The 13,406-nt window shown below is 30.5% G+C and overlaps 1 pseudogene across 1 annotated transcript in view; it reads left to right on the forward strand.

Annotated features, from left to right (window-relative positions):
* Positions 1-13,406, forward strand: part of LOC143223440 (twitchin-like) — a 255,270-nt pseudogene that overhangs the window by 160,442 nt on the left and 81,422 nt on the right. The window contains exons 63-75 of the transcript XR_013012917.1: positions 527-622; positions 1,606-1,908; positions 5,691-5,972; positions 6,268-6,567; positions 6,807-7,109; positions 7,277-7,558; positions 8,208-8,384; positions 9,006-9,128; positions 9,602-9,901; positions 10,412-10,693; positions 11,360-11,550; positions 12,006-12,120; positions 12,731-12,866. The product of XR_013012917.1 is annotated as a twitchin-like (transcript). The remainder of the gene's footprint in view (positions 1-526; positions 623-1,605; positions 1,909-5,690; positions 5,973-6,267; positions 6,568-6,806; positions 7,110-7,276; positions 7,559-8,207; positions 8,385-9,005; positions 9,129-9,601; positions 9,902-10,411; positions 10,694-11,359; positions 11,551-12,005; positions 12,121-12,730; positions 12,867-13,406) is intronic.

Genomic DNA, 13,406 nt, shown 5'->3' on the forward strand with positions numbered 1-13,406 from the left:
GGTTTGTGGCATGTATAAGAGCTTTGTTCATAGAAAGCAGCACTGAACAAAAACAGCTACACATCTGAGAGGAGATAAGTACATATTGGAAATCTATTTTCAATATTGGAAATAATATTTGTAGTTATGAAAGCTTTTGTCTAATCTTCTGTACCAATATTTTGAATGTAAAATACATTTTAAAGTAAATAGTGAAAGAAGTGTAATAATGAACATGTTGTAATTTCTGCCATTTCTTTTTTTGTATTTTTAACAAAATTACATTTTTTTTTCATGACCTGTAAGTGCAGAAATGTACTTTACATTTAGGAATATAGTTTTACTATAAGAGTAACAAATTCTGTTTTTCAGGTGGGAGCTCAAATTAAGGATGTCTATACATAAGTAGCTCTTTCTTTAAATACTTTTAAACCAAAACATAATTTTTGTTTACATTTGCTCTTTGATAATTCCTAGTGCTTTATGTTTCATATTCTTATTTTTGAACATAGTGTTTCTTTTTTCTAAAAACTTTTTTTAATAATAGGTGAGGAATACAAGTTCCGAGTTCGAGCTGTCAATCCTGAAGGAGAATCTGATCCACTGGAAGCTGAAAAACCAATAATTGCTAAAGATCCATATGGTAAGGGCTTAGGTTATTTAACTATCTCAAATATTTAAATCCATTTTAAGCAGCATTTGGAACTGTTTTTGTTTATGGTTTCTTGAAATATATTTGATAAATATAAATAATATCACCTACTGATAAAATAATGTTTTTGCTAATTTAGTGTTTCTCTTCTTACATATTTTAAATTTATGTCATTTGATACAGAATCACATGCATATAGAAAATAAGGAATGTTTAATTAAGTTAACTCATTAATGCTATTTCATTGATAACTATTGATCATGATTTGGCAATACATAATACAGAGATAGTCAACTTAAGAGTTGCAGGTGGTAAAAATATCCACTATAAAATTTTGATGACTAATACATTTATTTTAATAGGATGCACATGATTTAAATCAAAATGAGATATTATAGTAATATAAAATCTAAAACTTGAGAACCTTTCACATGGTAACAAAAGTATATATATGTATATTAGAGATTGTATGTTTAAGATACCTGCAGGTACCAAATTAATTACAATTTTCTTATAAATTATTGATATATTTAACTCTATTAATGTTGAAATACTTTTAAAAATAAGTTGTTTTTATAGATATTTGATTTAGGGGTACTAGTACATAAAAGGTAGATGTTTAATCTTTTCAGCCATATATGTTCTTGTTGCCAGCTAATTGTTTATACAATAAATTAATAGAGAAAGTATATCTATTGAATCTGTATAAAAAATGAATTAATTATGAATATTATATATTTTTAATTTGAATTGTGCTTGGTTAGAAATTCTGTCAGGAATAACTGTTGGTCTATTGTATAAGAATGTAAATTTTCGAGGTAGTTTTTGTCTTTTTATTAGATAAATATTTTTTACTGTTTTGTTTCAACTGTGAAAACTAAGTTGTAATACAATGTTTTATAGCTCATTATTATTATTACAGTATTTTAGGATTGCTTTATTTGCTAATAATGCTGTTTTTTTTAAAAAAATAGATAAGCCAGATAAACCTGGAAATGTAGTGGTAAAAGACTGGGACAAAAATCATGTGGATTTGAAGTGGAAACCTCCCACAAAGGATGGTGGAGCACCAATCACAGGGTATATCATTGAGAGCAAGGGCAAAGGTGAAAAAGAATGGTCAAGAGTAGCTCATGTTGATGGAGATTCCTGTGAGGGTCGAGTTCCAGATCTTGTAGAAGGAGAGACATATCAGTTCCGAGTAAGAGCTGTGAATGCTGCTGGACCAGGTGAACCTAGTGATGCTACTAAACCTGTTACAGCAAAACCAAGAAAATGTAAGCGTGGTTTCATTACAGTTTCTGTTATATGCTTATAAAAATAACTTGAGAAAAAAAATAGGAAGAATTTGTAATATTACAACACACCTCTCAGTTTTTTTTTTTCCTTTTGTATTTTATGTTATTGCTATGGTATTCAAGTACAGAATATTTGGCAGAAAAGTATAGAATATTCATATAAAATGCAGGTTCCAGAAATGTTATACAGATAATAATTTTCAACACAGATGATGAAAGAAACATAAGACACCAGTATAGAAATCAATAAAATTTTTATTCATACAACACAATTTAACTGACTGGTTAGCTAGTATTTGTTGAGTAGTATCTGGATGCTGTGGCATAGAGTTTTTGGAAAAAAAATGTAGACAGAGAGAGTGCAAGAATAAGAAACAGACCATGTAGATACCAACACGTTTGTACTGAACTGGACTTCTAATCTAACATTGTGTAATTTTTGGATCACCTATATCAAATAAACATATTCAAGGGAGGTAGTATTCCATTTTATGTTGATGTGAACAAATATCTATCACTTCTCGATGTGATAAGTGTTATCCCACTTCAGAAGAACATAACACAAAAACAGAGCTGAAAAAATTACAAGCTCTATGAAATAAGCATTTAGTTTAACTGTATGTAGGAAAAATTAGAAAAATTAATATATGTTCTAGACTAGTTACAAAAAGGTAACATATCATATTTAACATTGCACACAATAAATATTAATAAAAACGTCCTTTTGTATTACTGTTTATTACACATGCAGTAATTTATCTTAATTTTTATTTTTATAACATATCAAACAGTATAACAATTGGAAGTAAAATATAATTATATAATTCAACAATGTTTTTAACTCCCAGTATCTATACATCTGTTTTTTTAAATAATTAACCGTAAAGTTCTTTGAAAACTATTTACTGAAGACATTTACCTGAGCTAAGGCCCTTCATTTGGTAAGGAAAAGCTGTGCAGTCAAACGTTCACCTCATTTGCATAAACCTAATGATGGAATTTATTCATATTGTAATGCAAGTTATAACATTACATAATGTTCAGGAATAACAAAGGATCTGTTGGTCCATCTGAGCTGTAATGTGTTGCCCATTCCTTCATCTAAATCGAAAAGAGCAAAGGTTCTAAGACTAAGCCCTGAGTTACCACGCTTGTGACATTAGTTCCAGTTGACTGAATTCAGTTTACAACAATCCTCTGCTTTCTTCTATCCAGTTTACTAACTTACTCCTACACCTATAGAAAAAATTGTTTTACAATCCTTTATGTGGCACCTTGTGAAATGCTTTCTGAAAATTCAGGTACACTAAATCTATAACTTTACCCTCATCTATATAAGCAGTAACGTTTTTAAAGAAATTTAAAAGATTATTTTCCTTAGTAAAACCATGTTGACTATTTAATAAAATACTAAAATTTGTTAAATGACTTTTCAAATCATCTTTTAACAGACTTTCCAAAACCTTTTCTATGACTGATGCAAGACTAATAGGCCTACAACTACCGACACAATTTGTTTGTCACCTTTCTCGAAAAGAGAAGTAATATTAATCAAATTTCAATTTTCTGGAACCTGCCCACTGTTCAAGGACTTACAAAAAAATAGTAACAAGTGGCTCACATATTCAGTCTTTAACCCCTTTCAAAATTCTTGGGGAAATATCATCTGGCCCAGGAACCTTATCATTCTTTAAACTTCCCAATTTTTTCTTAACAATCTCAGAATTAATGCAATTAACTTGTTCAACCTTGTTTCCATCTATTAGTTTTCAAGATGCTGTATAGTTTAATTCTTCTTTAGTAAAAACTTACAAAAGGAAATTTTTAATAACCCAGCCATCTTATAATTATCAGATACAAGCCTCTACTTTATTATTAAAAGTGTTAATACCCATACCAGCCATCCTTAGATACATCTTTTATTCTTTGTTAGCCAAACTGCTTTTTTTTACTTGCAGCCACCTTTGTTTTCTATAAAGAATGCTCATTTTGAATATTTAAAAATTTAACTTTAAATTTTTTTTACATTTGATCAGTGTCTCCAAATATCTCAGCTTTCCATTTCACAACAGCTAATTTTTGTCACTTCCATTCAAAACTTGCAATCAAAATAACATTATTCCTGCTCTCCATATGCAGTAACACATTGAATCCAGTGGAGTAATGATCACTTTACTAAAAAATAATGAAAATAGTATTAAATTTTTAAGCCTTGTTATATCATGCTCATTTATATTGTATATGGTAGTTTGAACGTGAAAGCAAAACAAAATACCTTACTCGTGATAGCTTGTGTGTTGATGCTTATAAGGTCCCATGTTCAATTACACTTTGGATAATATAAAAGTTGGGTTACCACAGAAACTGTTGCCAACTAATGTTTATCCTGTGTCACTGAAATAAAGACCAAAGATTTACTAATGTTAGTTAAAGGATTAGCTATTTAACTCAGTGGGTAGACCATTTGTTTGGTATGTCTGTGTGAGATGTTCTGGATTCAATTCTGCTATCAGAAGATACAAATGCTGGATTATCACACCTGAAAATACAGTAGTGTTTTCTTTCCTGTTTCTGTTGAAAGAGTATTAAAAATTGCATGCTACTACATTTCTTTTAATTAAAATCCTCTAGGTGTTAGGTGTTTTTTGTTTTTATAAATGTAATTGCCCAGTGTCTTATGTGATGTATTCTAATCCGATAACTCAACCCAAGTGTTGTATTACTGATCTTTTGATTAAATAGCAAGTGCTAAGTAATAAGTGATCATCAACTATAAAGAAGAAAAATAAAAATTGAAAGTATACAATATGACAAAATGTTTTAGTAGCATGATACACGACTTGATCTGGTTAGCAAGAACAACATATCTTCCTATAGCTCACATATAAAACACATAAAGGCCACATAAAACATATTAAAGTGCAGTAGACATAAATGCAGAATTGAATTGAAAACATGCCAATCTATGAAGAATTCAGAATAGCATTGACACATACTTTCTCAGATTACAGTTCCTTGAACACAAAAGTATCGTTCATGAACAAAATTGCAAATTTTATTATTAGATCCAAACCCACGTGGTGATTTGGGAAAATTCCTACAAAAAGCAATATTTTTGTTTATGATCAACAAAACTTAAACAGTTGCTTACCGACTTTGGGGCAAATACAATTGTAGCTTGAATACAAAAACAGGGACAGTTCAAATCTTGAAAGTTTCTTGTGTCTGCTTCGTGATAACAACAATAATCCTTGTAACAGTCTCAGTCTTACGCGGATCTGATTCAGCGTATGGACCATCACCTCCTTTGTGCAATACTGTATCACTACGTGCAGTATTTTAATCAGTTTACAATTGGGATCTAACATTCATACATGAAAATACATTCAAAGAATTATAGCATTGATTAAACAGTAAGCCATAGAACATTGTTATATATTTGGATAAAGCTGCATATAATGGAGTCTGAAAGAAATCCAAAGTTATGACTAGTACTATTTTTAAATGCACAAGATTCTTATTCCACAAAGGTGATTTGGTTAGGGCTGCTTCTAACTAATACAAATTATCATTTGGAGCTGAAGATGCATGATATAAAATAGATAAATAGTATTGAGCAAAACTTTCATCAAAACTTCACAATAAAGATATACATATAGTTAGCAGATATAACTTAGAAAGTGATACCTGAAATGTGTTGGATTACTATTTGTGTCACTGTTTTTGGTTTTGCTTGAAATTTTATGTCATTTTTGTTGTAGTGGCTCCCAAAATTGACCGCAGAACATTGAAACCAAAGAAGCTGAAGGCTGGACAGGAATTTGACTTTGATGTGAAAATTATTGGTGAACCTCCTCCAGATGTCTCCTGGAAGATAAAAGATAGACCAGTGATTGAAAGACCAACATTATCCATTGAGAATGTACCTTACAATTCGAGACTCATCTGTACCAAGGCTGAGCGTAAAGATAATGGAATCTATCACATTATTGCAGTCAACCAACATGGAGAAGATGATGCTGAGGTGGAAGTCATTGTACTGTGTAAGTGTGTTGTAACTCTCCTTCATTCATCTTGAATAATGCAACCTGTTGATAGAATTATTTACTGATATATTTAATTATTTATTTATTGCAAGGCTCATATTATATCGTCTGTATAAGTTAAATTAATTGTTGTCCTACAGCTGGTTTATTGGTTTTATTATTGTTACTGAATTCTTAAAAATTTCTATTGTACTTTTTGTTATCTAATGGAAACTGTCTATGTTGTTTTTGCATTAAATTGCATATTTTGATGTTTAAAAAGTCAAAAATAGTGATTTATTTATGTTTTTAGCTAAGCCTGCCAAACCAGAAGGTCCTTTGGAAGCTGTAGATGTACACAAGAAGGGCTGTAAGCTAAAATGGAACAAACCAAAAGATGATGGAGGAGAGCCTATTGATCATTACTTGATTGAGAAATTAGATCCTGACACTGGTTCATGGGTACCTGTTGGAAAGAGCCATTTGCCTGAGATGGAAGTGACAGACCTGTTTCCAAACAGAGCGTACCAGTTCCGTGTAAAAGCAGTAAACAAAGAAGGAGATTCAGAACCTCTAGAAACTCTAGCTCCTGTCATAACCAAAGATCCATATAGTGAGATTATTTTTTAAATTATGTATAATGAGAAGTTTTCTAGAAGCAAGTCTAGATATTTTCATATATTTATTAATTTTGTGTGTACTTTTTTGGTTATTAAAGTTTCCAAAGGTTTACTTCTGATTCATTTCACAACTGTAATAAAACGTTATATTATTTTAGATTGAAGATTTAATCAGTAATAAATTGAACAATATCAGCGGTTAAGTAACAACAGTTTTTCAATCTTTTGACAGACCCACCAGATTCACCTGGTCGACCAGAGCCCATAGACTGGAATCGAGACCATGTGGACTTGCAGTGGAGTGCACCTGAAAAAACTGGGGGTGCTCCCATTACTCATTATATTATTGAGAAGAAAGAAAAAGGAAGTACACGATGGGAGAAAGCATCTGAAGTTCCTGGTGACTCATGTAAAGGAACAGCTCCTTTCCTCCAAGAAGGAAAGGAATATGAGTTCCGAGTGATTGCTGTCAATAAGGCTGGTCCTGGTGAACCAAGCCAGGCTTCAAAGCCTGTTATAGCTAAACCTCGTTTCTGTAAGTATCACTTAAATTTAAAAGTTTGGTTTAAGCATGAATTACATTTCATTCTTATGTTATTAGAACTATGTTTCCTTATTGTGATTTCTGTGATTTTCAAAATTATTTGATTGAGTAATAGGGCTTATAATAAATTGAAAGTTTTTCTTTTCTTTAACTTTCAGTGGCTCCTACAATTGATCGAAAGACTTTGAAGGATGTGACCATTAAAGCAGGTCAAAGCCTGAAATTTGATGTCAATATTTCTGGAGAACCACCACCAACAGTAACATGGACTATTGAAGAAGAGGTTCTACAGTCAAATGATCATAGAAACATTGATAATGTTGACTACAACACCAAGTTAACTGTCAGACAATCAAATCGGTCAGATAGTGGAAAATATGTCATTACTGCTTCTAACAGCTCAGGAAAAGACACTGCTTCTGTGAATGTTACAATTTTAGGTATATTAAACCTTATCCATTAGATTTCTTAGTATTTAGCTTTGTAATATTCATTTAAAATATTTTCAATGAACAAACAAATGAGGCTTTGTAAAGATAAATATTTTAATAGTAGTTACATTTTAATTTTTCTCATTGAATTTGTTAGTATAATTAATTGTTACCACAGTACAGACAGAAAAACATTATTATATGTTCTTTTCAACAGTCAGGTTTATAAATTGTAGGAAAAGCATCATAGTAAATGTGTTGACACTTTTATTAACATTTTTGAGTTTGAATTAAATATCTGAAGTTTCATTGTAATAAAAAATAAACCATGCATATGTATATTATCACATTTTTTAACACTGGTAATACTGATTAGTTTTTTATTTCAAAATGGGTTGAAATTATATTAAAATTGTTTTAAATAGAATTTTATTTTACACTTTTAAAAAGCTAACATCAATATTGAACTTCATCTTTAGTTTGGAGCAATTTTGCATGTTTTGTTTTACTTGGACATTTGTTCATACTCATTTTGTACTTAATAGAAAACAGCATCACTTCTTTTGCTCTTAGAAACATGACATTTAGTATATTAACAAGACCTTTAAGTTATTCATGGTACTTTTACAACTTTTACTAAAACATTTGCTTTTTCAAGACAAACCTACTGCTCCAGAAGGTCCACTTGAAGTTTCTGATGTTCACAAACATGGTTGTAAGCTGAAATGGAAGAAGCCAAAAGATGATGGTGGAATGCCTGTTGATGGATATGAAGTTGAGAAATTGGACCCAGAAACTGGAATTTGGGTTCCAGTTGGAAAAACAAAAGAACCAGGTAAAACTACAACTAAGAATACAGTACTTTATAGTTAAGGCTTTATAATAGTCTTAATTTATTTGCAACATAAATTCAAATTTTAATGTGTGCATTAGCAACCTTCTTTGCATTCTTTTGAAAATATGTGACTTAACATTGTAAAATTCTTAATAGTTCTATTTTTGAATTCATTTTTGAGAAAATTATTCATCAAAGTGTTATGTTGTATTCTTCATTTGGAGTAATTTTGTAATAAAAACAATAGTTTTTACACAAGGTACAAACTTAAAAGGAATGACAGTAAGAGTTCTGTTCCCAGGTGAAGATTGCAAGCTAATTATTTATTTCTCTTTCTTCTGGAATACATGCAATAGGTCTTACTGCAGGAAAATATTACAGCTTAATTTAATGTGTTTCTCTTTACACAGGAATCTATGCAACTGGACTTAATTCCAGATAAATATTACAAGTTAGCTTAATGTATTTCTCTTTCTACAAGAATTTATGGAATAGGACTAATTCCAGATAAAGATTGAAAGTTAGTTTACTGTGTTTATTTTTATTAATCCTATCATTATGATAGGATTGATTTCAGGAGAAGATTACAAGTTGATGTAATGTGCTTATTTTCTTTTATAGGAATGGATGTGACTGGACTGATTCCAGGCAAAGATTACAAGTTTAGAGTGAGAGCACTGAACAAAGAAGGGGAGTCTGAACCGCTTGAAACTGATGAAGCTATCACTGCAAAGAATCCCTTTGGTGAGGAGGAAAAAAATAATTAAGATAATTGAATTCTCAATAGCCATCATTTCAGTAATATTAATGGAATTGTGTATTTCATAACTACAAAGTTCAAAGAGAACACTGTAAGTTAGGATTTTATTAAACACTTACAATGACTTAAAGTATTGCTTTACACTTAAAGAAATTCATTAATAATGTATTTCAAGTGCTGAAGAATTGTGCTCAAATCATGAATATATGTAGGCTCTCCTTAGCTTTTTAGTCCTGTATATTGTTCTGCATACACTTAAGTCTATATTAATAATAGTTCTTTAAGCTTTACTCTTTACATATACGTTTTATTCGTTCATTGTTAAAGTTAAGTAACATGGGCATTAATAGTGTACTTCTAGATGTGTATTCTTAACCTAAGTAAGATAAATAAGTTCCTAGATATGATATCTGTTATCTAGGTTTAAATATCTGTTTGATCTTTTGACATCACATAGATGAACCAGGTAAACCAGGGACACCTGAAGTTGTAGACTGGGACAAAGATCATGTCGATATTCAGTGGACTCCTCCTGAAAATGATGGGGGCTCTCCTGTCACTGGGTATGTCATTGAGAAGAAAGGCAAGTATGGGGACTGGGAGAAAGCTGTAGAGGTGCCTGCAGACAAGACTGCAGCCACTGTCCCTAACCTAGCCGAACGTCAACCCTATGAGTTCAGAGTAAGAGCCATCAACAAAGCTGGCCCTGGTGAACCAAGTGAAGCCACTTTGCCAGTTGTGACCAAACCAAGACGTTGTGAGTGTTTTCTATTGTTTAGTGATATAACATTTTGTTAGCACATATATTTTTATTCTTTTTTATCACTTTAACTTGATAATATCCTCAATTAAATGGGATTATTCTTATAGGATGGCAGTGAATTAAATACTTTGATATCCTCTAATTTTAGAATATTGTCTATTTGGATAAGATTGAAACTTTCATATTTTTGCATTGAATAACTAAATCTTTTATTAATATCTCTAATACATGTTTGTATGTCTTATTTTTAAATATAAAGATTATCTTCCTCATTTTGATCAGTATACTGTTATGGAATATGTATTCAGAATTAGTCCTGCAAATTATTGAAGAATTGGAAACAAAATATTAAATACAATTATTTGTCGTTTTTAGACAATAACTACTGAAACTATGTGCTTAGTCTTCCCATTAAATAAGTAGTGGATATTTGAGATGAATGTTCTTATTTTAACTCGTTAGGCCTCCATAATATTGTGTTTTTTATGTGTTTTTTGCCCTCAGTGGCACCTAAGATCGATCGTCGAAACTTGCAGAAGGTTCGTATTAAGGCAGGTCAGTCTTTCCACTTTGACGTTGATGTAATTGGTGAACCTCCACCAACTATTACTTGGCAGCTGAGGGACAAGATAATTGCGCCATCTGATCATGTGAAGCTAGTAAATGAAGAGTACAACACAAAACTAACTGTTCGTCATGCCCGAAGAGAACATCATGGAGTATATACGATCACTGCTGTTAATGAAAATGGTCAAGATGAAGCTCAAGTGGATGTCTTTGTACTTGGTGAGTAATTTAGTAGAGTTTTGGAATGTCCTGCCATCTCTAGTATCTGTCCTTAAATACCATTAAAACTATTTCGTGGGAATCTATTTTATGTTCTCTCTTCTTTTTCACACTAGATTTTTAAATTTAAATTTTCTTAACACAGAAAAATCATTTTTTAATTAAATGTTTTACTCATATTTCATATACATAATGTGTAGATAATACCTGCAATTCTTGTGCTGTGTATTCAAATGTTGAACCTAGGTTATATTGTAACAAGGTTTATTTAAATTATACTTTTTCATGATGTATGAAATGAACTTTTTTCGTTATTTAATAACGTTTTTTTCTGAAGTTTTAACACAGCTTTCATCCACATATTTACTTTGACATTTGTTAACTTAAATTTGTGTATCAATACAAAATTGTTAAAAATAGTATATTCTTTTAAAACTTTTTTTTTAATAATTTTCCCTTTATTGAAATTCATAAATTTCTCTTAAATTGCAGATGTAAATCTTAAAATACTAAGTTTTGATATTTAGAAATAGAAGGAAAAACTATTTTTACAGTTGAAAGGATAGATGTTTTAGTACACATAGCTTATGTATATTTAAGTGAATGTCCATAACTTCTGTAATAAATTTGACATTTATAAATTTCTGGTTATTTATATAAATGCAGATAAACCAGCACCACCTGGTGGTCCATTGAAAATTGAAGATGTCCATGCTGAAGGCTGTAAATTGAAATGGAAGCCACCTTCTGATGATGGTGGTGCTCCAATAGATCATTACATCATTGAGAAAATGGATCCTCAGACTGGAATTTGGACTCCAGCATGTGAAACCATTGGTGCCGAGACTGAGGCAGAGGTTAGCTGGTGAACTGTGATTTCTCATGTGTCTCAAATTTTAATTGTCAGCATATGTTTAACAAACACTTGATTATTATAATATTTTATTGCTAAAATGTAATGAAATATGAGAAATAATAATTGTAATGTATTAAGTTAAAAAAAATCATTTTAATTATGCAGTAAATTAAACATGATTATCCTTACTTTTTACTGTATTTTTTTCCCAAGCATTGTTTATTAGGTTTTGTCTTCTAAAGAGATTTAGTGGACCATGTGCCAACAGTCCTTAAATTATTATGAAGACTTTTCATTTGCATGGTACCTCAAAGCAAGGGACTTGGAATTATATTATTGTGATTAATAGTTTTGGGATGTAGTAAAATATCTTTCATTTCATCTACAGATTCTTATTGTAAATTTCAATTATGACTAACCTTTGAATTTTAATTCTTGTATAAATCTGCTTCACAGATAGAGGGACTTCAACCAGGAAAAACATACAAGTTCCGTGTTAAGGCTGCAAACAGACAAGGAGAATCTGATCCTCTAGTAGCAGATAAAGCCATAGTAGCCAAGAATCCATTTGGTGAGTTTTTGTAGTATTACTGAGAATATAATTATTGAGCTACTGTTGTAGTCAATAATCCATTTACTGGGTTAATATAATAGTGGCATTTGAAGAGTTGCTCTTAGTAAATTAGAATCCAATTGACAAGTTTTTATAGTTTTCAAGGGTCCACTTAGTTAATAATATGAGGTAAAGATTTATGAACAAAGAAAAATAAATGTATTTTCTGATTTTATATTTTATAGTTAAAAGGTCTAAAAAACTAACCTTTTCCTTTTATAAAAAAAATACTTTTTGCAGTTTGTCTTTATTAGAAGGATGCTGGAGAATTTTAAAATTTCTCTCAAAATTACTGTATTTTAGTTTATCTATTGAGGATGAACGTTTTTGGATTTTTAGAAGATTTGTGGTAGAAACTCAGGAGGTAGATACTTTGTTAAAGGCCTCAAAATGAAAATAAAAAGATTGTTAATTGTTATGGTTTTACCAAATTTTGTTAAAATATTTAATATTATTTAAAATTTGAGCAAATGGAATATAGGACTATATCAAGCAAATTCAACCAAATTTTAAGAATGTTTCCTGTTCAGTGACAGTGACTAGTTCTTTTTGTATTTCACTTAAATAGATCAGCCTGGCAAACCAGGAACACCTGAAATTGATGATTTTGACAAAGACTTTGTAAAACTGAAATGGAATCCTCCAGAATCTGATGGTGGATCTCCTATTGTTGGATATGTTATAGAAAAGAAGGATAAGTTCAAGTAAGAAAATATTACCTTACAGTTTTAATTTATGTTGTTTTATATGCAATCAAAAAGCAGCACTTACTACCTATGATTCAGCCTCTTATACTGTCAGATTCGTAGCACAAATAAAATAATTTCAAAGAATGAGTAGCCAATGATTTAAACTATTCTGGTAAGTTGCAGAAAAGAATATTAACTTAAATCACTGTCATTTATATAGGAATGAGCTTGTTTTTGTTTGATATAAGAGGAAACAGAGATGGTTTCTAGAAAATGCTGATTACATAGGATAGTCTCCCTTGTTAGGTATGCAGTGGAAAAGAATGTTAAATTCAATCAAGAAATGATAGCCTAAAGTGACAAGTTGTAACTTTTTTTGTTAACTTTTTATGAAAATTATTTTGAGTTTTGAAAAGCTTAGATATTCCAATAAGCATAAAATAAAACCAAGTTTTTAACAACGACTGAAATAAAAAGTATTTGTATGTGATAAAACAACAAAAAAGGATAAGTGATAAATTTAGTTTCTGTGTAGAGTATTTAATTCAGCAGAGC

This window comes from Tachypleus tridentatus, chromosome 8 (assembly GCF_004210375.1).
Source record: "Tachypleus tridentatus isolate NWPU-2018 chromosome 8, ASM421037v1, whole genome shotgun sequence".
NCBI lineage: Eukaryota > Metazoa > Arthropoda > Merostomata > Xiphosura > Limulidae > Tachypleus > Tachypleus tridentatus.